General features: G+C 39.8%; 1 protein-coding gene and 1 long non-coding RNA gene across 4 annotated transcripts in view; one reads left to right on the top strand and one right to left on the bottom strand.

Moving 5' to 3' along the window:
• The first annotated feature begins 16,162 nt into the window (after positions 1–16,162).
• UBXN10 (UBX domain protein 10) overlaps positions 16,163–24,492 on the top strand; it is a 29,032-nt gene continuing 20,702 nt past the window's right edge. For 2 of the 3 annotated variants that reach the window (XM_074218243.1, XM_074218248.1), the window contains exons 1-2: positions 16,163–16,830; positions 17,421–17,535. The gene's annotated coding sequence lies outside the window, so the exon portion shown is untranslated. The remainder of the gene's footprint in view (positions 16,831–17,420; positions 17,536–24,492) is intronic. The other variant, XM_074218245.1, reaches the window with a different exon arrangement.
• The window catches only part of LOC141509045 (uncharacterized), an 87,025-nt gene continuing 79,588 nt past the window's right edge, over positions 17,056–24,492 (bottom strand). The window contains exon 3 of the long non-coding RNA XR_012474567.1: positions 17,056–17,507. This is a non-coding gene — a long non-coding RNA (uncharacterized LOC141509045). The remainder of the gene's footprint in view (positions 17,508–24,492) is intronic.

Genomic DNA, 24,492 nt, shown 5'->3' with positions numbered 1-24,492 from the left:
CACTAGCAATAGTATATTAAACCAAGTAGGGGTTTATCCTATAGCCACATCTCCTACAGCAATCTTTCCAATACAAGAACCCCCCCCCACTTCCAAAAGGCAAACTCTCTAATACAAGAACCAATCATTCCCAAAATGTTATCCCTTCCATGGATTCTGAGGGGAGTATTTAATCCTGGAACACTTCTCACTCTCTCTTGCTGCCCTTACCTCTCTGACTTTTTTTTGGGGGGGGGGGACAAGGGTTAAGTGACTTGACCAAGGTCACACAGCTAAGTAATTATTAAGTGTTTGAGGCTGTATTTGAACTCAGGTCCTCCTGACTCCAGGGTCAGTGCTCTATACACTATGACACCCAGCTGCCCATCTGACTTCTAATGTGCCATTTAATCAGCCACTGGCTACCTGGCTAAGCTGCTGCTGCCCAAAACCATGTGACCTTTAAAACAACTTTAACTCTCTTTTAATCTGATGGTCTCTAATTTAAAGAACTTTAGCCATCTCTTAATCTTATGGCCTCTATTTTAAAAAACTTCAATTCTCTTAATCTTATAGTCTCCAATGTGAGAATTAAATCAACAAGTAAGTCTGGTTAAACTGTTGCCCCCCAAACCACATGACCTTAAAGGAACTCTTAGCTATCTCTCACTTTCTTTTGTCTTATAGTGACTTTCTTTCTTTTTTGGGGGGGGGAGGTTTGCAAGGCAGTGGGGTTAAGTGACTTGCCCAAGGTCACACAGCTAGGTAATTATTGTGTCTGAGGTCAAATTTGAACTCAGGTCCTGACTCCTGGGCCCATGCTTTGTTGCAGTTACTTTTAAATAAATCTGTGTTTTCTTTTACAATTGCATTCTGTGGTCAATGTTGTGAGTTATTCACATGAAACCAGGGAATCCTCCCACAACAATGAGGGCTATTTTTGCTGTCTTGTGGTCACTTGGTATGTCTGGGAGATCTCCAGGCACCTGGTTATGGAGCTACTTGAATGCTTCCAATTTCAGCCAGAGATTGGGATCTTAACTCTCCCTCATAGGAACAGAATACTCTGCTTGGGTCCTTAAAAGTCTTTCTCTATCCCTTCCTTCCTTCCTTCCTTCCTTCCTTCCTTCCTTCCTTCCTTCCTTCCTTCCTTCCTTCCTTCCTTCCTTCCTTCCTTCCTTCCTTCCTTCCTCCCTCCCTCCCTCCCTCCCTCTCTCTTGGCACCGGGAAGGGTTTTTCAGACCTTTATTGGCACGGAGATAAGAGGCTGCTGTGATATGGGCAGTCCAAGCTTTCTAGCACATGGCTACCACCTAGTGGCCAGCCTGGCTCACTACCTGGCCTCTTTCCCATCCAGGTGCTGCCAGCAGCCTCTAGTGCCAGCAGGGACTCTCAGGGGCCTCAGCCCAGCTCTCTTATGACTGCCCACAATGAGCTTCAGACAGTGCTTTCCACACCACTGCCCTAGGCAGTGTGGTATGAACGAGGAAGAGAGGCCACAGGTTCAAACTCTGGCTCTTTTCTAAGTTAGGGGCTCGATGATGGCTTTGTTAAAAAATGGAGGAGGTTAGTGAATGAGGAATTCTTTATCTTTTTGGTGTCATGCCCCTTTTGGCAATCTGGTGAAGTCCAGGAACCCTTCCTCAGAATATATTTATATACATAAAATAAAATACAAAAGATTAAAATTATTTTGAAATATTTATATTATTGTTTTTAAGTTGTTTTTTTTTTTTGCAAGGCAAACAGGGTTAAGTGGCTTGCCCAAGGCCACACAGCTAAATAATTATTAAGTGTCTGAGACCGGATTTGAACCCAGGTACTCCTGATTCCAGGGCTGGTGCTTTATCCACTACGCCACCTAGCTGCCCCGAAATAGTTATATTATTAATGACAATATTGAAAACAAAAAAAGGAGGTAGATACCTCAGGTTTCTAGGTCTTTCTATTCCTATTTGCTCTCCCTTTCCTCTGTCCTCAGGAGACCAGAGGGATTTACCAGTGGGACATATCAGGGACAGGACTTTCATTCTTTAGTTGGAAGAATCAATCTCCTGGTGTAATGTAAGCAACTTGCAAGGCCTGGACTAATTTTTGTTGGTGATTTTGTCTGACTACTATGGCCTAGTATTGGGCCTGCCTTTTTATTGATTGAAGCTCATAGGGTACATTCTGAGGAAGCACTTGAGTGAAGCAAATGGCAAAGACTTAGCGACTAGAAAGGAGGACATCTTTCCAGCTAAGCCAGATGATAGATCTTAGGGTAGGGCAAAACGTCATCCTGAGGTCCACTGAGGCAGACAGAGGGCAAACTGACTCATCCTCTTCAGTAATAATAATAATAATAATAATAATAATAGATAATAGAGTCTACAAAGCACTTTACAACTATTCCATTTGTGAGTATAAATTAGTAGTGATAAATAAGACATTACTATGACATTATTATTATCACTACTCCCATTTTTTGCAGATGAAGAAACTGAGGCAGAGACAGTGAAGTGACTTGCCTAGGGTCTTTACACATTAGTAAATAGTCTGAGACCAGATTTAAACTCAGACCTTTCTGAATAAATATCTAGCATTGTCTCTACTGCATCCTCCTAAATTTTTCCTTTCCCTTATGGTCGATGACCTGGTTTATGGGTTTCAGACAGCCCAGTGGATAGTAAAGTAGACTTCAACTCAGGAAGGCCTGAGTTCAAATCCTACCTCAGACACTGACAGTGGCTATGTGACCCTGGTCAAGGTACAATCCCTCAGGCTCAGTTTCCTCAACTATTAAATGAAAAGATCTTATGCAATGGACTTTAGGGTCCCTTCTTGCTCTAAGTCTATGATCCTTGACTCATTCTTCCTTAGAAGATCTCTTTGGTTACTCTCCAGCTGAAGAGTATTAATGTAATGTAGAGGAAAAAGCAAAGACTAGGCATCAGAAAAGACTGAGATTAAAAACTCTCTCTGTGACCAGAAAAAAAGGAAAAAAGACCTAAAGTAGGGGATACATTGGATAGAGAAATATGTTTTATAGTTATTAATCTGTACCCTCTATACTGACCATGTATTCTCCTCCTTTCCCACCCCCCCATGCCATTGTCCAAGCTATGAGAAGAGGCCCGTGAAATTTTAGTAAAGTACCTTGCCCCTCCCTCCCTGGTAAGGTCTTAGTAAATTCTTGCCCCCAAGCACATGACGAACCTCTATGAACAAAACAATAAATCCCTTCCTTAGATCTTCTTTCACTACCACCCATTATCTATATTCCTCTCAATACCTCATCTCTGCTGTCTGAGTTACTCAATCCCACTTATATCTCCCTATCTTCCCATGTCCTCATCAATTAGGCTGCTCCTCCTCCTTTGGAGGAGCCTGCTCTGGGGGAGCATCATCCCCAAACTCTCCTGCTCCTATACCTTTCCTTACTTCTCAACTTTTCTATAGCTGTCTTCCTCTGAAGTTAACCTGCTTTGCGGGAGCATGATACCCTTGCCCTTTTGTTCTTCTCTACTACTTATCTACTGCTTGCCTCCTTACTGTTCAGCCTTTCGTGGTGGTTATGAATATTTAAGTTGTTTATGAATCAGTGATTTCCTGTGCCTTAGTTCTTTTGCTTTAGCTCACACCAGTGCTTAAATAAACCTTTTTGTTCCTAATATTTTTTTTTAGTTTTTTTGTAAGGCAATGGGTTAAGTGGCTTGCCCAAGGCCATACAGCTAGGTAATTATTAAGTGTCTGAGGTCGGATTTGAACTCAGGTCCTCCTGACTCCACGGCCAGTGCTCTATTCACTGCACCACCTAACCACCCCCAGTGAATTAAAATTTAAGTCTTTTCTTACTTTCCTGAGGCAGAGAGCCTGGTGATTTCTTCATCCAAAATGAATCCACATAGATCTTTAAGGAGCCCCCCCCCCCCCACCACTACCCACAAAGTCCTTTTCCCCTGTCATCAGAGCCACATGTACAAGAATATTCATAGCAACTCTTTTTGTGGTGGCAAAGATTTGGAATTGAGGGAATGCACTACCAAATGGGGAATGACTGAACAAGTTGTGGTATATGAATGAAATGGAATATTATTGCTCTATGAGAAAAGATGAACAGGTGGATTTCAGAAAAACCTGGAAAGACTTACATGAACTGATGCTGAGAGAAGTGAGCAGAACATTGTACATATAAATAGTAACATTGGATAATGATCAGCTACGATAGACTTAGCTCCTTGCAGCAGTTCAGTGACCAAGGACAATTCTGAAAGACCTGTGATGGAAAATGCCATCCATATCCAGAGGAAAAAACTATGGAATTTAAATGTGGATCAAGGCACACTATTTTCACCTTTTAAATTTTGTTTTTTGTTTTTTCCTTCTCATGGTTTTTTGTTCTGATTCTCCTTTCACAGCATGACTAATGGGAATATGTCTAACATTATTTTGAGCATGTATAATCTATATCAGATTACTGGCTATCCTAGGGGAGGGGAGGGAGGAGTGGGAGGGAGAAAACTATAAAAAAGAATGTTGAATATCATCTTTGCATATAATTTGAAAAATAAATAATAAAAACACTAAAAAGACCCCTACCTCTGTGATTTTAGTCAAATCACTTCTTTTCAGACATCAGTTCCTCCCTTTTTAATAAAGGTGTTGGATTAAGATTGTCTCAAAGAGATCTTTCATCTTTAATTTGGGGATCCTAAGAAATGGAATGGGAATTACCTAGTGACTTTTTTTCAGCCCAGGGAAGAGGAGGCAGTGACACCTGTTACCTAGGGCCTCCCCATACCTGTTACTCAGCAGTCCAACCCTGGGCAGGTGGCCAGCTCTGACAGATGGCTCTCATCTCCGACCTGCTCCCTGGCAGTCAGGTTGGTCTTGGTGCAGCCACTTCCAGAGGCTTGTGTTTGGACTCCAAAAGTAGAAGACGGCTGTGCTTTTTAGCAGCAGCAGAGTTGGCACTGAAATGCTGTCACTTTCCCCAGTTGTGGGTGTCTAACAAGCAGCTGACTTCCCCAACTGTGACAACAAGCAGCATGCTCAAGGGAAACATGGAACCAGTTTCCAGGACTCATATGCATAGATATGACAAGAAGCAACTTAGTATCTCAAAAAGAGTCCCAGATTTGAAATCAGGGGACTAGGGGTTCAAATTTCAGCTTTACTCCTTATTGTCTGTGTAGTCCTGAACAACCCCCCCTACTCTCTCTTGGTCTCAGTTTCTTAAAAAAAAAAAAGAGAGAAGATTGGACTAATTGATTCTGAGGACCTCCAGCTTTCAATTTATGTTCCTCTGATCCCTGGAACATGGGGTATTAGAGCAAGTATGTTTCTCACCTTGTCTAACTACCAGTCTGAAGCAGTTCTGAGGGAGAATCATTCTATGGAGAGGCAGTTCTCCTTAGAAAATGTGGTGCCAAACTTGGGCATGCATACACTGGCAGAGGACTACAGAGAGAGTACCCCTAGGGGATTGCAACCCTGGAAAAATTCCAGGGTAGAGGGAGAGAAAGCTGTTGGTTCTCAAAGGAAGTTTCCTAGGAATGAGGCAGATGAAGATTGAGTTCAACTGGAGAGAAAAAGAAAAAAAGTTTTGTTTTCCCATTAAAATGCTACCTCCATGCCCCCCCCTTCAGCTAAGTCATTTCTTTGAAATAAAAGCTGTGACTCTAGGCAAGACCACATATGATCCCATAATATTGTCTCAGCTTTGAATTTCCACCAGCCAGCTCTGTATCAGCTGAATTGAATTGGATATGGAACTGAAATGAAAAAAAAAAACATTTATAGCTCATTCACTTAGCCAATAAGCATTTATTAATCATCTACTATATTCCAGTCACTGTGCTAAGTTCTGGGGACACAAAGAAAGCTCTGCAGTTTACAGTCTAATGTAGGGAAGGGTATGCAAACAATTATGTACAAACAAGAGATATCTAGAGAAATAACAGAGAGAAAGCATTAGCATTTAGAGGGATTATTCCAGCTCTCTCATTTTATGGATGAGAAAGGATGACCAGAGAAATTAAGTCTTAATTTACTTACTTTTCCAAGGTCATCCAGCTAGTAAGTAGCAAGAATTAGGATTTGAACCCAAGTCATAGATTCTGCTATACCATTTTTAGTGCAGGTAGCCATCTATCCAGGCACAATGGATAGAACATAGGTGCTGAGTCAGGAGGACTTGAGTTCAAATCCTGGCCTCAGACATTTACTGGGTGACCCTGGGTAAATACTTAACTTTGTTTGCCTCAGTTTCCTCATCTGTTGAAGAAGGAAATTGCAATCTACTCTAATATTTTTATGAAGAAAACCCCAAATGGGGTCACAAAGAATTGAACATGACTGGAAAAAAAATGACTGAACAATAACAGAAGTCATTCATTTATAACCTTAGCACATAGTCTATACTGCTATCTCCCAAACATCTCAAGCAGTGTTCACTTGGGTCAGATTTTCTGTTTTTTACAGCCTAGAATTTTGGCTCTAAAGTAGATGGTCAGTTTGATTTCTGTAACATTAGTCTCAGAGGGTGGGGGTCAGCATAGGGAGTGTCCTCTAAATATCATGACCTTCTCTTAACACTTATATCTTGATCTGAACTGTATAAAATCCTCCTTGAACATGGAATCCCAGTGTCCTGGTTTTGCGTTTGGCCTCCCTCAATTAAATTGATTTATTGCATGTATACATTAAGACCCTGTACCTTGTGCTAGATGATTCAAAGATGAAAAAAAGGGGTCATAGTTCTGACTTCAAGGGATTTATTCTCTAGTAGGTAGGGATAAGAAAGTGCTACAAACAATCAGAATATCATGTAACTTATGGTTCTTTACCACAGCCCTGAGCTCAATTGGATTTAACAAGTATATATTAATAGTTTGCCTTTAGAAAATATCAATATTGGAGGGGAGATGGAAAAATAGGACACAAGAATACTGTTAGTAGAGTTGTGAACTGATCTAACTATTCTGGTGAGCAATTTGGAACTTTGCCCTTTGATACCCTTTAAACCAGCAATACCACTAATGGTTCTTATGAAAAATTATTATTGCTTTCACAGTCTTTATCTCAAAGAGATCATAAAAGATGGAGAAAAGACCCACATGAACAAAAATACTTATAGAGGCCCTTTTTGTAATGGCAAAAAATTGGAAACTTACAATTGGGGAATGATTGAACAAGTTTTGGTATATGAATATGAGGGAATACTATTGTTCTGTAAGAAATCATGAGCAGTTGGACTTCAGAAAAGCCTGTAAGACCTGCATGAACTGATACTGAGTGAAGTGATTAGAACCAGGAGAGCATTGGACACAGTAATAGCAAAATGTGAGATGATCAACTATGATGGATTCAGCTCCTTTCAGTAGTTCAGTGATCAAGGACAATCCTTGGAGAACAGTTAAGGAAATGTCATCCACATCCAGAGAAAAAAAATATGGAGTCTGAATGCAGAGCAAAGCATCCTATGTTTACTTTTTAAAATTTGTTTTATATTTATTCTTTCTTTATTTCTCATGATTTTCTCCTTTAGTTCTAATTCCTCTTTCACGACATGACTAATACAGCAATATATTAAATATGCTTGTACCTATATCAGATTACTCTCTGCTGTAGGAAGGGGGGAGGGAAGGAAAGGAGGTAGCAAAATGTGGAATAGTTTACCTTTAAGATTTCCAGAATGCTTTGTACACACACACCCATATATGAATTATGAAAGCAATAATAATTTCTCATAACAATATTGTGAAAGAAGATGAATTCCCTTTAGAGAATCTTAGGCCTGCTTCAGATCATTTTATCTTGCTAGTTAGAAATTAAGCTATTTAAATTACAAATTTAGGGAACAATGCTCAGGATGTAAGGAGAATATTGTCCCAGGAAGAGACAAGGGAAGAATTCAGGAAGATGTAATCTTTGTAGATCAGTTTCTGGTAGAGATAGTCTACAAATTCCTATGTATAGTCCCAAAGGAGGTTAATTGATTTCCCCTTTTCCCAAATGGTATAAAGTTTGATTTTTTTCCCAGTTTCCTTGTGATCATCATGAGATGGTCTCTAATCCCTTTAGGTTTGTTTGGGAAATCCTAGAGAATAAAACATTATATCTAATCATATTTTTATTTTATGTTATTTTAATCCAATTTTTAAAGATTCTTATAATTTTAAGGTTCACAGTTAATAGAATAGGTTTCTGATTTAACCCAAGATAAAATGCAAAAGGACTTTCACCTAAGCACTCAAGATACTTCTTGCCTTTCTCATGGATCTCCAAATTTCTAGTTGGTGCAGTGTATAGCCCTAGAGTCAAGAGGACCTGAGTTCAAATATGACTTCAGACATTTACTGTGTGACCTTGGGCAAGTCACTACACCCTGATCTGATTTAGATTTATATCTGGTCACCAGACCCAGATGGCTCCAGAGAAGAAAGGAAGCTTTGCACAGCACCCCCTCATTCCACTCCAATTCAGATGCTTGTCATAGCATCATCTCCCTGATGTAATAGTCTTCTTTGAGAATGAAGGACAAACAACAACATACAACCCCTCCCTGTCTGTGGCCAGAGGTTCCTGGCCCCTTCTCTAAAGGCTAAGTCCTTGGCCGTAGCTCAGGTTGAATTAGCTAGTCTTGGCCTTAATCATCAATGTGACATCAACAAGACACAAGTACGTTTGGCAAGAGTTCATGCCTTATAAAAGCACTATCCTTGTTAAGAAACTGGTAGCAGGAGGAGGAACTTTTACTGGGGCATAATTGGGTACACTGGTTACAAGAAGTTGGCATGCTGTAAATATGAAGAAAGTAAGGAGAGATTCATGATGAAGGGATAACTTCTAGTGGGGTAAGGGACAATGCCACAAGTGAGATGGCACCTAGATGAAGCCTTGAAGATAAGGGTTTTCTGGCAGAAAGAAGGCATTCAATGAATATGCTAGTGCAGGAGGAGGAAAGATAAAATTAGGAAAAAACTAATAGCAACATATGTTTTGAATGTTGTCCACAAAAAGAGAAGAACATGCCTGGAAAAATTAGTGGAAGTTGAACTGTGTAGTGCCTTAAATGCCAGGCTAAAGAGTTGGTACTTTTTTTTAATCCTGTAGACGCTAAGGATCTGCTAAAGGCCTTTGAGTAAAACAGCCATTTGGCAGGACCTGTATGTCAGGAAGATTCTTTTGGGACCCTTGAGGCGGATGGCTGGAGAAGGGAAATCATGGAAATAGGAGAATCAGTCACAAAAGTTATTGGGATTGTTTTTTGGGAGTGCTAATAAGAGACTAGGCAGCTAGGTGGCTCAATGGATAGAACACTGAGCTTGGAGTCAGAAAGACATCTTCCTGAGTTCAAATCTGGCCTTAGGCACTTACTAGTTGTATGATTCTGGGCAAGTCACTTCACCCTGTTTACCTCAGTTCCTCATCTGTTAAAAGAGCTGGAGAAAGACATTGGCAAACTATTACGGTGCCCTTGCCAAGAAAACCCACAAAATGGTGACACAAAAAGTTAGATATTTATGATGGGGGCATTGCGTGGTGCTGCCGCAAAGATCAGGATACTTGGAAGTGAAAACTTCAGTAGACCTGGAGGTATGAAAACTCAGGAATTTTTTATTCACAAGCCTGCAAAGTTCATCCTAGGTCTTGCAAAATTTAAGTAGTTTCATAGATTAACCTTTTTCTGGAGAGACAGTAAGTGACTTAAGGACAGACTGAAAAACAAAAGTCTAGTTAGAATGTCTGAGGGAAAGAGAGAAAGGAAAACATGTCCAGCCCGGAGGAATGTGGGCCACACTTGTATAGATTTGCCCACTTCTTATGTAGGGAAGAGGCAAGGAAAAGTAAGTTAAAGGGGGACCCCATTCTCTCCATCCCATTCAGGGATCAGGTACCTCTTTTGAAAGATGGAGAGGCAGGAAGCTGGAGGAGGGGTAGAGGGATAAGCTGAAGTTGCTCTTATCTTGGTGAGTTTGCATTTAACAATGAAATTGTATTAAGCAGTTGGAGGAGCTGTGCATATGATTAGGGCTTATGGAAGCCCTTGGAAAATATCAGACAGGCATGAGAAATATTTTGTTAATATTAAAAACTAGAGTTTTTTCTTTAACAATATGACTGAACAATAAAAATGAGAAACTTAACTAAAGTAACAGCTGTAGGAAGAGTGAGGAGGGCACAGATGTAAGAATTTTTAGAAGTAGAACCAACTAGAATTTGATTCAGCAAACATTTATTAAACATTATTATTAAATGCCAGACATCCACAGAGAGAAAAATTAAAAATTAAAAGGCTCCCTCAAGGAGTTTATATCCTACAGGAGGAATAGGACACATACTCAGCTAGCAGCTGATTGGATTTAGGCAGGAAGATGAAAGAGAAAGAACTCTGTTCATCCACAAATCTGTCTACTCCTTACTATAAGAAGAAAAGCAGCCTTTGATTTGTTCCAAATTTAGGTCTTCTAAATTTTGATAGGGGATCTCTTTCTTGTGTCCTCCTCCACAATTCTATAGATTTGATCAAGTTCTCTCTAATGCCTCACTTTCTTTGCTCTCATAAAAGCCTCTTAGCTGTTCTAAACTGTGACCAATTAGATCCATCACCTTGAAGTCAAACAGGAAATGGAAGGCTGCCCAGGGAAGGCTAGACAGCCCAGGCCTGTTAGGGTTTGAACTGGTAACCCTGGTTTTACTGGTGCTGAACCCCAACCTCCTGAGCCACCCAAACAAGACACCAAACTTGGACCCCGCAGACCAGTCAGCCTGCTTTACACACAGCTGAGTGGTGCCAGCACCCCCTCCCCTTTCCCTTTGCAATACACCCACACCAATGCACACACACCATAGCACCATCACATTCACATACATCTGTTACTCCTCCACTTGGTAGCTTTCACACATTCTAAGACAACTTGGTAGATGAAAATGGAAGAAAAATGTTCCCTCCTTCTCCCCTTGTCCTAAACACAAATATACTCTGAGCTTGGATCTCAGAAGCAACTCTTCTTGAAAGAGGCCCCAGGAATGAATAGTCTTCATTTATCCATTCATCCATGCAACAAACACTTATTAAGTACCTACTGCATGCAGTTACTGTGCTAGGCTCTGTTTTGTGTCATTTCAGTTGTGTCTGACCCACTTTGGGTTTTTTGGGCAAAAATAATGAAATAATTTGCCATTTTTTTCACCAGATCATTATAAAGATCAGGAAACTGAGTCAAACAGGGTGAAGTGACTTGTCTTTTGGAGACTGCTTTTAGAGCCCATGGACAAATTCCATAAAAAACAGAGACAAATACTTTTTTTTTAGGTTTTTGCAAGGCAAATGGGGTTAAGTGGCTTGCCCAAGGCCACACATCTAGGTTATTATTAAGTGCCTGAGACCGGATTTGAACCCAGGTACTCCTGACTCCAGGGCCGGTGCTTTATCCACTATGCCACCTAGCCGCCCCAGAGACAAATACTTTTTAAAAATTTAACAGAGTCATTATGCACAGAAAAGAGAAATTGAAGGTAACAAAAGTTCATGGTTTCATAAGTTCTCTTTCTGTTCTTTATACACTGGAATATTTGTGTTTGTTGATGGTGGATAAGTTCATAACCAGGATATTATATCAAATGATATAATATTTGTAAAACCCTTAGCACAAAGCCTGCATACAGTAGGTGTTTTGTCAGTGTTTATTTCCTTTCCCACCCCCATACCTTGTGGTTCTTTACTGAGCCTCCACAAAGGTTTTGGTAGGTCACAGGAGGAGGGTGAGTGAATGGAGTTGCTGAAGTGGAGGAGAAGGGGTGATCCTAGTTGAACTCTTTTTTCCCAAGCTCCACTTATTTCTCCCCAACCTTTTTAAAGGCATGGATTGGGGGCGGCTAGGTGGCATAGTGGATAAAGCACGGGCCCTGGAGTCAGGAGTACCTGGGTTCAAATCCGGTCTCAGGCACTTAATAATTACCTAGCTGTGTGGCCTTGGGCAAGCCACTTAACCCCAGTTGCCTTACAAAAAACCTAAAAAAAAAAAATTAAAGGCATGGGTTGCATAATCTGCTGGATGGTTCTTTCCCCTCATCTCCAACTATCTTCTCTTTCCAAGTAAGTTGACTTCAAGCATCAGGATTTCTAGTTTCTCCCAGATTATTGGTCTATATCCTTAGTGTTTACTTTTCTTGACTCAAGAATTCTAATTTTAAGATTCCATCCTTATGTATATTCTGACTACAGAAAAAGGGTTTAAAACAAACAAAATGCCTATTACAGTCTTCATAGTTGACTATGATTCCATTGATATCTCTCTTCTCTGAATTCCTACTGATTATGAGTTTTGATTTAATTGATATAGTGAGTTTCTTCCTCCCTGGATGCAAGTTGGCATTGTCTCCATTTATCATCTTATACAGATGCCAGGAGGCAGCAAGGTGGAGCCATGGTACAGAGAATGCCAGGCTTGGACTTAGGAGGACCTGATTTCAAATGTGACCTCAGATATGTATTAGCCATGATCCTGGTCAAGTCACTGGACCTCTTTCCCTGCCCAAGTTTCTCCACCTATAAAATGGAAATTATAGCACCTAACTCACAGGGTGGTTCTGAGGATCAAATGAAATATGTGTAGAACATATTGTAAACCTTGGGCACTACATAAATGCCTCTCTCTCTCTCTCTCTCTCTCTCTCTCTCTCTCTCTCTCTATATATATATATATATATATATATATATACACATATTTCTAAATGCCAAAATATATTATTTTGGAAATTGTAAAAATTCAGCCTGCCCAGATACATGGCAGGGAGTAGGGTGAAAATCAACCTAAGAAAGCAAAAAGTATGTCTGATTGGGAGCCAGAAGAACTGAATTTGAATCCCAGCTTTGCCATTTCCTTCTTTGGGCAAGGTATTTAATCTCTACCAGCCTCAGTTTCTTCATCTGTAAAATCAGTTTTAAATTAGAATTTTTTTTGGAGACTACTCCCTCTAAATATAGGATCCTATGGGGTCATGCTGGAAAGATTAGAGTCAAATTGTGGGGTCCTGAATGCCAGGTTCAGAAGCCTATACTTAATTTGACAAGCATTAGGGAGCCACTGAGGGTTTTTGAACAGGGGAATGATGTTGACACCTGTGTGAGAGCTAGTTTGAAAAAGCAGAGATTAAAAATTGGGAAAGTAAGTTAATGGTATTCATTTTAAGACATAAACAACTATGGTAGCAGGAGGAAGCTATTTTATCTTCTCTACAGGGTTACACTGACCCAAAAGATGTCCCATTTTCTGCCCCTGCCATTTGACAAGAAAGGTGTAACATGGATAACCTGGGAATCCACCCCATCCTCCATCCTAGAGTTATTCTCTTTATCTGTTAGATTGAGGAATTTCCCTTGGAGATAGGCAAGTAATCTAGTCCCTTTTTGGAGGATATCTAGGCTGGTCCCTTTCTTAAAGACACAAGTTAACCAACAACCAACTACTCATTGATTCCAATGACTTAGATGGTATCAAAGATGACAGGCAATCATGCCAGGAAGAATCTCTCCTCCTAGGTGGTTATAAAAGCTGGATTCTAGTTCCCTTTTTTGGGGGGGGGTATTGCTTTGGGATTCTGCCACTTCTCCCTTTGTCTTTGGGAGGGATTCAAGGATTACTCTCTTCCCCATAAATACTCCCCCAGAGACAATATTGACTACAAGTGCATAAGAGAACATGAGTACTTAAGACTGGGTCTCATATCCCTGGCTGCCTATTTGTTTTGTGTTTCTTTCCTGGAACATACCATAAAAATCTCCATCCTAAGAAATGAACAGTTCTAACTTTTCAAGGTCAAGAGTTCCTAGTTTCCAGAATTATAGCTGACAAGCAGGAGATGGTTCCAGCAACTATCACTTTTTAGAGAAAAACCACCAAGATGACCATTTTGAACTTGAGTCAGTAGTTCTACATTTTTTCACTCACTGAGACAATATAGGCTTGAGATTCAGTATTCCCCCAATTCAGCATTCCCCCAAATTGTCTTTAACTTTTGGGAAAGTATAATAGGTGTGATTGTTTTTATATCTTAAGTGTTTATTAGTGAATATGTGGTGGAGGAAATATGTTATCTTATACCAGATAGGTATAGGATATACTTATATTTAGCCCATATAACTATATCTTATATACCTGTATATGTAAGTAAAGGTATTCCATACAATATAGGTAAAGATATCCCTATATCCTCTCTGTATCAGTCTTTGTCTCTGTATTTCTATGAACATATATATGTATATACATACAGACACATATATTATATATATGTATTTCTTTCTATCTCTTTATCTCAATTTTACTCGAGTACCTTTTTTATTTTTATTTTTTAGGTTTTTGCAAGGCAAATGGGGTTAAGTGGCTTGCCCAAGGCCACACAGCTAGGTAATTATTAAGTGTCAGACCGGATTTGAACTCAGGGACTCCTGATACCAGGGCCAGTGTTCTATCCACTGTGCCACCTAGCTGCCCCTCGAGTACCTTTTTTAGAAGGGACTATGATAGCCTTGTTTAGAGAAACTCCAGATTTGAGGTTTTCTCAAGAGGTTTCCTTCAAGGTGGGGACATAATGAGCCAAAGAGAGAAAGGCATGATACCACCAGGACAAATCTGGGGCCATTGGTGCCCAGCATCAAAGTCTCCTCCACCTCCTAGGAGGTGGGGAGGGGGGGTGTCCTCTGGGTCACATGTCATAGTGGTATGTTCCAAAGATGGCTTTGGTCTCTGAGTTAATGAGAATGCTTATTGACCAGGAACCACAGAGGGGAGATGATAATCTGCCTCTATCCCATGCTTATCAAAAATCCTTTCTATTTCCCTTGAGGGGAATAACTTTTTTGAATGGGTTCCGGGAGATCAGGGAATCACTAATTTGTGACCTGGGCCATCAGAGACTGAAAGCGGGCCCAGGAAGCTAGGTTCCATGTGCCATCATTATCCTCACTAGACATGCCCTTTGGACACTGTCTGAATTCCTATTTCCATGGCTCTCCTCTTTGGTGTATCTTTTCCTGGTTCTGCCCGCCCCCCCCCCCCCCCTTCCCTCCCTCTGTCCCTGCCTCTCATTATGTTTCCCTCTGAGATTTGCTAAACTTGGCTTCTTTCCACTAGCAGTTCATAGCAGTTACTTCCCCTGTCAGGACACCTCTTCCTCCTGACACCTTTTCTTTCCTTATTGACATTTTCATTGTGTTTTTCTGTCACCTGGGAGGTAAGAGAAGAAACTTAGTTGTTTTTCAGTTTGTTCCTTCCCATCTCCCATCCCCCCCCTCTATTGTGGGTTTCTATGGAGGATAAAACTCAAACAGATGAAAGGGAAAGTCTGTGTTTGTGCTTCTCAAGAGTTTGAGAGGCATAGCAACACCTCTAAATCCAGGTTTTTTTTATTCTGCTCTCAACCCTTATTGCTTGCCACATTGGGGATGTCCTGGTATCTTCCATCAGTTGTTTTGGGACAAGCAATTAAATTGTGCATTGGCAAGAACACTAGATTTGGAAACAGAATTCCCAATCTTATCTTTTATATGGACAAACCATTTCTGTTTTCTGAGTCTCAGGCTTATCTACAAAATGATAAAGTTGGAATAGATAATCTTGAAGATCTCTTTTGGCTGTGAATTTTGTTATCAAGGGATAAGTGGACCTCTTTTTCTTAAGTGAAGTCTGAGTAATTTCTTAACACTGAGAAGCCCTACATTCAGGTTGAAGTTTAGGGGAGAGGGGTCCCCTTCACCTATATGTATATATATATATATATATATATATATATATATATATATATGTAAAACATATATATTATATATATATATAAAACATATATATTATATATATATATATATAATAGAAAAATCTTGACTCATGAAAACTAAGGTGGTAAGGTATTCTTGAGAAGACATTTTGGGACATCTTCCTAGGGGTTAAGGGAGAGGAGTCCTGACAGTGAGGAGACCTGGATCCAAATCCTAGCTTTACCCCTGATTTACTATGTTACTTTGGATAGGCTCAGCTTCCTCATTTGTATGAGGAGAGTTGAGCCACTTTATAACACAAAATATAATAGCACTTTGTATCCAGGAGACACTTGTAACAAAGGCAGCATTATGAAACATGGGAGACACTATGACCCTGCTCCTTGCAACTAAATGTTATTCTTGTCTCTTCCTGGATGTGAATCAGAGTAAGGGAGTAGAGGCCCTCATTGCTCATGCTCTCTATACAATTTGTGTATTTTTTTGGAAATGGAAGAAGCAGAGCAGAATTTTCAAAATAAGTTAGGGAGATATAGACTATAATCAAGGATTTAATAGACATTAAAAGAACATTTTTAACTCTGAATCATTCCAATTCTGGAATCAATTACCCTCACAGTTCATACTAGGAGAAAAAAAAATCAAAAGCATAAATTTAATCTGGGGCATTCTGCTGACTTTTGTTGGCTACCTGCATGAATCTGATGGTTCATAAACTTAAAATTGTATGTTAGAAAACTGTAGTTTTCCCTGACAGTGAGAGGTTTTCTAGTCATAGCACTTCAGTAAATGTTCCTGAAGAGATTAACTATCTAAGCCCAGCATAGAGCCAGAGTGCAGCAAAGACCGGTGGAGATACCCAGCAGAGATAACCCACAGAAAGTAACAATCTGTGCGATGCCAGCAGAAATACAATGAGAGAAGGGATTTGACATCCAACCCGATCACATCACCAAAGGACTTTAGCAATTCTGCAGCAGTGCGGGTCTGATTCATCGCAGCAGCCATGCATCCTTATGCGTATGTCTCCCATGTACACTTGCTGGTCTCACGTACTCTTTGCAGGGGTACCCACCCCAGTAGTATTTTTGGTAGGTGAGGAGAGTGTGCCTGTGTGTGTTTTGAGAACATTTTCTTTTCACTTTATTTCTAATATTTTTTTGTTGCAGTGTTTTTTGCTTTGTATGTGTCTTCTATTTGTCTGGCAAAAGTAAAAACACCCAGTGGGAACATATGAGCTATGAATATACAATGGGGTGCTGCCCCAAGAATGTCCCAAATATAAATACTCATAGAACATGAAATGATCAGTAAGATTCCTTTTAACTTTGGCATTCTATGTTCTAAGGACCCTTCCTGTTTTCATATTCTGAGCTTGAAAGTCCCTCTCAGCTCTGACATTCTAGAGTTTTTCTTAGCTCTGACATTCTAGATTCTAAGAGCCCTTCTAAGCTCTAAATTCTATGACTAGGTTCAAAGCTCTAATAATCCATGAGTCCTTAGATCTGAGGATGTTGAGCTTATGAGCACTTTATGAGGAAGTTTTCATGGAGGGGAGTCTTGTGCAGAGAAAGAGAAGTCTTTGGTCTGTTGTGTGGAAGCACTATGGTCTCTTCCTTAATATGGGACCTTGTTCACATCACACTGGAACTGACTATAGAATTTATAATTCTTCTTATAGGTGGGAAGGCTCTCTTTGAAGCAGTGAACAGATCTCTTGTCACACTCTCAGGCCACTCGCAGGGGCTCCCACCACTCCTCTCACCATCTATGAGGGGAAAGAAAACACTGCCAAGGTGAGCTTGGGATGCTGTGATGTCTGGATCCCAACCAGGCTTTACATAAGGATAAAAATGGCGGCTCCCACTTCATTTGTATTTTAAAGTTGACAGAGCACTTTCCTCCTGTCCCCCACCCCCCCCCAATCCTGAGAAGTATCAAAATGTTTTGCCCATTTCACATATGGGGAAAGGGAAACACTGAAGGTACTAAAGATGGAGAAAACAATGTTTGTAGTTTTTCTTTGTTTCCTCTAAGCTTCTACCTTGACCTTGCCAAGTATCCTTGAAGAGAGGATTTTTAATCATAGTGGCTAGGACAAGATGGCCCTTGAAGTCATTCTCATTTCTGAGATTCTGGAAACCTAAGACAACAGTTGTCTTCGAAGCCCTTCCTCTGGAGTAGCTAGGTCTTCCATTTCAAATGGGATCACATTTGTAAAAATTGCTTAGTTAGAATAGTACCTGGGACTGCCATCAAAAATTGCTTATTCCCTCCCCTCCCCTCCCCCACCTTAGAGCTTGTGTTTTGGACATTTTCTAACACTAATGTGTTATTTCATCAGAAAGGAGAGAAGTCTGGGGGGAGATTTGGGGGGAGATCAAATGCTTTGTTTCAATGGACAATTATGTGTCATTGTATTGGGGTATACAATAGGATATATGATAGATACACATATATGCAATATATACATTCACAAACACACTTTATGTCTACAAATATATACATACACATATATTCATATTGACAACATAGGAGATAATGAAAGAGAGTTGCAAAAATGCTAGACCAAAGAGAGATCAATGTTCAAAGTGAAAAAACCTCTCTGGGTCTCAGTTTTCCTCATCTGTAGAATGGGGGATAATAATAGCTACAGTACTTGCATTTCTGGACAGTTGTGAAGGTCAGATAAGGTAAATTGTCTCACAACCCTTTGCAAATCATAAAGTACTCTAGACAAGTCAGCTGTTGTTATGAGGAATCTTTCTGCCTCAGCCTCCCACATACTGAGCATCTTCATTTAACTGGGCACTTAGCCGGGTAAGTTATTAGCATTAAAAGCTTGGTTGGGGACAGGGCCAGGATCTTAAGAGGATTCAGAAAATTATCCAAGCTTAGTTCCCCTCACCCCCAGCAGAGTTTGTAAAAAGTACGCATAATATCAAGTGAGGAGATTTGAGCGCAAAAACCAGTTCCATTGTCTACTTGGATAAGTCATGAATTTCCATAAATTGAGTATGTTAAATATAAAATAAAAATGGAATCATTGAACTACCTGCAACATAAGTTTGGGTGGGGAGAGCTCTATGGAGCTGTGCAAATGGGAGTTGTCAGCAAGAAGGCAGTAGGGGCCCAGGTTTTGTCTAAACTTTCTACCACCACTATTACCTGTCAACGTTGCTTGTCCTTCGATATTGAAGAAGACTTTGACATCAGGGAGATGATGACATGACAAGCACATGAATTAGATTTGAATAAAGGGGTGCTGTGCTAACACACCACCCTCACTTTCTCCTCCAGAGTCATCTGGATCCAGTAGCCAGATAATGAATCAGGTTGACTGGAGATGACCTTGGATTCAAAGCAGTCAGGGTTAAGTGACTTGCCCAAGGTCACACAGCTAATAAGAGTCAAGGGTATGAGGAAACAGCTCTTGAAAAATAAGTCAGTGTGGCATTTTTGCCCACTTTATTTTCTGACTAATGAATGAGTTGAAGACTGTGCAGCAGTAGAGCATCTGTATTCCAGGAAACTTGGGTTGGAGGTGACCTCTCCTGCCCATGTAACTTTCAACATGTTACTTCTCTCTGGGACTCAGATATTTAAGGTCAGAATTGGCTTAAGTGCTAAATCTGGTGACCTTTCCTCGCTTCTTTTGCTTAGCCACTCTCTAGTTTTTGATTCCAGAGTTCTTATTTCCTCACCTGTTAAATGAGTGTGCTGAACTAGAGTCCCTTCTAGAGTTAACATTCTATTTTCTAACATTCCACATATGAAGGTTCCCTCTGGCACTATGAGCCATCAGTGGTTATATAAACCACCCCCACACTGAGAGACAATAGCTTTGTACTACATCCCATGATGCAGTTTCCATCTTGGAGACTGGTTTTGGGGATCAGGTTATGGTACTTTATTTACACAGATTGCCCAATGACATTTAGAGATGTGGACAGACTTGGAGCTGTTTTTCTCATTTCCCTCCAGTATATCCCTTGGCTCTGATGGTTGTTATAGCAACCAGGGACAGGATAAAACTGGACTAACAGGACATTGGTAGCTAGGTCCTGAGTACAGGATTTCAATGAAAGGGGCTGTCCTTTTGAGGAGAGTGGAGAGTTATAAGGGGATAGGTGCTTTGGAAAGCTTGGGGAGTCAGTGAACCAGCTCCAAGGGGGTGAATTTGGGTGGCTGAGAGGGTGATGAAGTTTGTTCTTTGTTCTTGAAGACCATGTCATCAGGGAGGTAATGCCATGACATGCATGTGAATTGGATTTGAGTGAGGTGCTGTCTATCTAACGCACTAGCTGTCACCAGTCTGGAACTATCTGGGTCAAATGGTCAGATATGAAGGGGGGGGGGGGAGGGCTAGGTTGTACAGTGAGTAGAGCATCAGCCCTGGAGTCAGGAGGACCAGAGTTCAAATCTTAATTACTCAATTACCTAGCTGTGTGACCTTGGGCAAGTCATTCAATGCAATTATCTTGCAAAAACCAGAAAAAAAAAGATATGAATCAGAAGGACTAGAGATATAGCCCTGGTTGTGAGGCAGCCAAGATTAAGTGACTTTCCCAAGGTCACAAAGCTAGTAAGAATCAAATGTCTGAGACCAGAGTTGAACTCAGGTCCTCTTGACTCCAGGGCTGGTGCTCTATTTATTGTGCTGCCTATCTCCCTAGCCAGAAGGGTATAGGTCAAATGGCTCTGGAGTAAGAGTCCTGAGTTTAATTCCGGAATATTGACTTATTACCAAATGGTCCAAAATAAGACCTGTGCCCCCAGTGCAATTTTATGTGGCCCACTTGTAGGTTTTAATTTTCATTAGTGGAAAAATAAAATAACAATTTGCATGGAATGCATATTAGAGTTTTTAATTCCATCACTAATAAATGATCTCATTGATGTTAAATTTCTTTGGCATTTATTTATAAGCAGTTTTATGGCTGAAATATATCACAAGGAATTTTCAATTGATCCGTGGGATGAGTTCCATCTGGATGATGCAGACTAGTCAGTATGCACCTACCTTTTTCCTATTGTGTTGTTACTTTGTTGTTTTGTGCTTGCTTTCTGGCTTCTTCCCTTTGCCTGTTGTATTGATGATTCCCCCACTTTCTAAGAAGTTAAAAGTACCATGACTTTTTGTAGTGCCAGCTAAACCTAAGGTAAGACTACAAATTAACTATTATATTAGTATACTATATTTTTTATTTGGGGTAAGGACCTCGAGTAATTATTTTATTTTAATGTGATCCTAAGATAACCTGTAGGTAGGTCAACTCCCTCTCTTTTGTTTAATGAGGGAAATAGATCAGATGATCTTTAAAGTTTCTTCTAGTCCCTCTCAGATCTCCATTCTGTGAGCCCTTCTTTCATCAACAATCTGTACCCTAAGGTCTCTTCTAGTTCTGACATTCGATGTTCTAAGCTGCCTTTTCACTTTGACCATCTATATTCTTTTAGTTTTTAATGATGCATTTTGTTTTTCTTTTTATGTCACCATAATTCCCTGCAGTATACCTTTACTCTTGCTCCCAATGAAAATATTACAAATAATGTATTTTTTAATGACAAAAAGACAAAGAAGAAGAAAACAAAATCAGCTTAACAATGTATTGAAAAAGTCTGAAAAGATGTCATGTACAGTTGTAGACCTCCCATCTCTGCAAATGGCTAGGTTGGGAATGACTTCATGGTCTTACTTGTTTATAATTTTGCAACATTCTTTTTGAGTCATTCTTTATGTGTATGTTTGGACTTTCTGAATTCAAAGGACCTTTCCAACTCTATTATTCTATGTTCTAAGAACCCTCCCTACCACAAGCATTCTACTTTCTAAGGATTCTTCTAGTCTTAATATTCTGTGTTCAAAGGGCCTTCCCAACTCTGACAATCTGTGTTGCAAGAGTTTTTCCAACAGATCTAATACTTCAGTTTGCCAGATCCTAAATCTTCTTTCCTAGAGACTTTCTGTCTCTAGGACAATGTGACCAAGGAAATATAAGTGAACTAAGAAGAAGTGGAAGAGAGGATCCTTTGGGAGAGAGCTGAGGACTCTTTCCTAAGCCCTATGGTGTCTATTCACAGCACACTGCACTTCCAGTGACAATATGAAATTGTTAGGTGTTAAACACTGGCTGACAGCCACAGCAGGCCTTCACTTCAACATGGCAGTAACTGTAGTACTGACAGCACCTAGGAGATGAGAAATGGGAATAGGCAGAGGAAAAAGCATGCTGTTGGCTGAAAAAATCCACCAAGAGGCAACTGAAAGACTTGAAATGGGAACAGCAAAACTCTCAGGGAAAGGCTAGCCACTGGAAGGACTTTGAGCTTAGATTTGGATTCAGAAAATCTCTCTGGGTTTTTCATTTCCTCATTTCACATCCTTACTGAGTATAGTCAAACCTATGAAATACTATTCACCTCCCATATGAGAATAAAGCGAGATGATGTAAAGCATGCTGCAACCACAAAGCATCACAGAATATTGGTTATTATCACCACATTCTTTTTGTAAGAGATCATCCCCTGGATGCAACTCTTCTCAGCAGTTCAAAGATTTAGTACAATCCAGGGGGACCTGGTATGGACAATACTATCCATATCAGAGGAAGAAAAATGAAACCAAACCAAACCAAACCAAAAAACCCTACAGAATCTGAATGAACACTATATTCACTTAAATTTTTTTTTCTTATGAATTTCTTTCTATCTCATGGATTTCTTTCTTTTCCCTTAATCCTAGTTCCTCATGCCCCAAAATAACTAATCTGTAAACATGTTAAACATAAGTGTATATGAACATTATTCACTTGACTTTGCCACTGAGGGGAGGGGGGTAGGAAGGGAAGGTGAGAGGAATTCATGTAACTTAAAAATATGCATATGCATGTGGATGATAGTTGGGAAACTTTCATAACATGTAATTGGAAAAATAAAATATCAATTGGAAAATTTTTTTTTAAAAAAAGAGCTTATCCCTACTGATACTCTCCCCAAAGAGAACTAGGATCAGTAGGAGTTTGATTGTACAAGAGATATCTTAGATTTTATGTTTAAATTCAAAATGTGAAGAAAAATGATGCCCACTGATGCCCTGATTCATCCTGCTAGTCTTGTCATGGCCACTGGCAGGACAGGAACCCACTGAACTGAGCCTTTTATGATCATGGAGCATCACAACACAAAGGACCCTTAAAGCATGGATGTGGAAGATGTGGAAAACTCTGTTAAGTTTAGCATGCAATTTTAAGTACATTCAACACAGTGTTTTGGCACATAGTAGGTGCTCAATCAATGTTGATTAACTGCGAGTTGTTATTGCTGTGGCAGTTTTTTAGGAGGCCCTCTTAGTTTTTGTAGATGTGTGTGAAACCATTCCACTCCTTCAAAGTGGCCACTGCGTGCAAGTAAGGTGCTAAGGACAAGTCACCTCAATATTCAGAAAATAATTTTTCTCTGACTTACAAAAAAGATCCTAGTTTTATTTTTCAATTAAATGATGAATTTTAAAAACTTAATTTTGTTCATCTTTTCTATGATTTTTGAGAATTTTCTTTTTTTCTTTTTTTTAGATTTTTGCAAGGCAATGGAGTTAAGTAGCTTGCCCAAGGCCACACAGCTAGGTAACTATTAAGTGTCTGAGGTCGGATTTGAACTCAGGTCCTACTGACTCCAGGGCCAGTGCTCTATCCACTGCGCTACCTAGCTGCCCCAAGAATTTCTACTTTCAATATTTAATTGGGGGAAATTAAATTTGTTGCATTTTTAGCTTTTTTAAAAAATGAATTTAAAAACAAGTCATTGATCTGTTCTGAAAAGACATTTAAAAATCATCTGATTTCCTTTATCCCTTTGTGCTTAAGCAAAATCTCCAGAGAAAGCTACAGTCTACGGTTGGTCTAAAGTTACCTTTCAGTGTCATCTACTGTATTTCCTCTGCCCATCCCCCACCCCAGTAACAGCCATAACTGTAATAAGAAAATAAGGGGCTCCTTCTAGTCATGAGCTTGATCATCCTTCCAAAGTTTGTGGTCAATGTGGACACTGCAAAAGTGAAAAGGAGGAACCTGGGTCCTCATAGGAAGAAGGCAAGCAAGAATGAAGTTTCTATGGCAAGTTTCTATTGATAAATCATAAGGCAAGAAATCTATGCCCTGTCAAGGGATTCACAGTCTCAGAATCTTAGAACTAGGAAAGGTGCTTAGAACAAAGAGGATTAGATCTGGAAGAAGCCTTACTTAGAAAAGAAAATATCAGAACTGAAAGGAACCTTAGAAAGGAGAATGTGAGAGAAGGGATCTCAAAATAGAGAATGTGAGAACTGTAAAGGAACCTTAAGACATAGAATGTTAGAACTAGAAGTGACCTTACAACAGAGAATATTATTTAGAAGGGACCTTGGAACAGAGAATGTTAGAGCTGAAAAAGATCTTAGATCATGCAAAAGTTAGGGCTAGAGCAGAAGCTTGAAACACAGAATGTTAGAAGTGAAAAATACCTTAGAGAAAGTTAGATAGTGAAGGAAAGGGACTTGGCCAAGGTAACTCAGCTAATAGTGACTAGAACCAAGAAATGGTATTGGGACCAAGGTCTCCAAACTCCTAAATATGAACACCAAAGTCAATGAGAAGGCACACAATGTATCTATGTGGTACATATAAATCTATATAAAATTTTAAGACAAAGAGATAAACTCTTTGATAATCACTGTTTTGAGAACTGTGTATCATGGAAAGAGCTATTCCCTAGTT

The sequence above is a fragment of the Macrotis lagotis genome, chromosome 1 (assembly GCF_037893015.1).
Source record: "Macrotis lagotis isolate mMagLag1 chromosome 1, bilby.v1.9.chrom.fasta, whole genome shotgun sequence".
Taxonomy (NCBI): Eukaryota; Metazoa; Chordata; class Mammalia; order Peramelemorphia; family Peramelidae; genus Macrotis; species Macrotis lagotis.
This window is presented reverse-complemented; position numbering and strand designations above follow the sequence as displayed.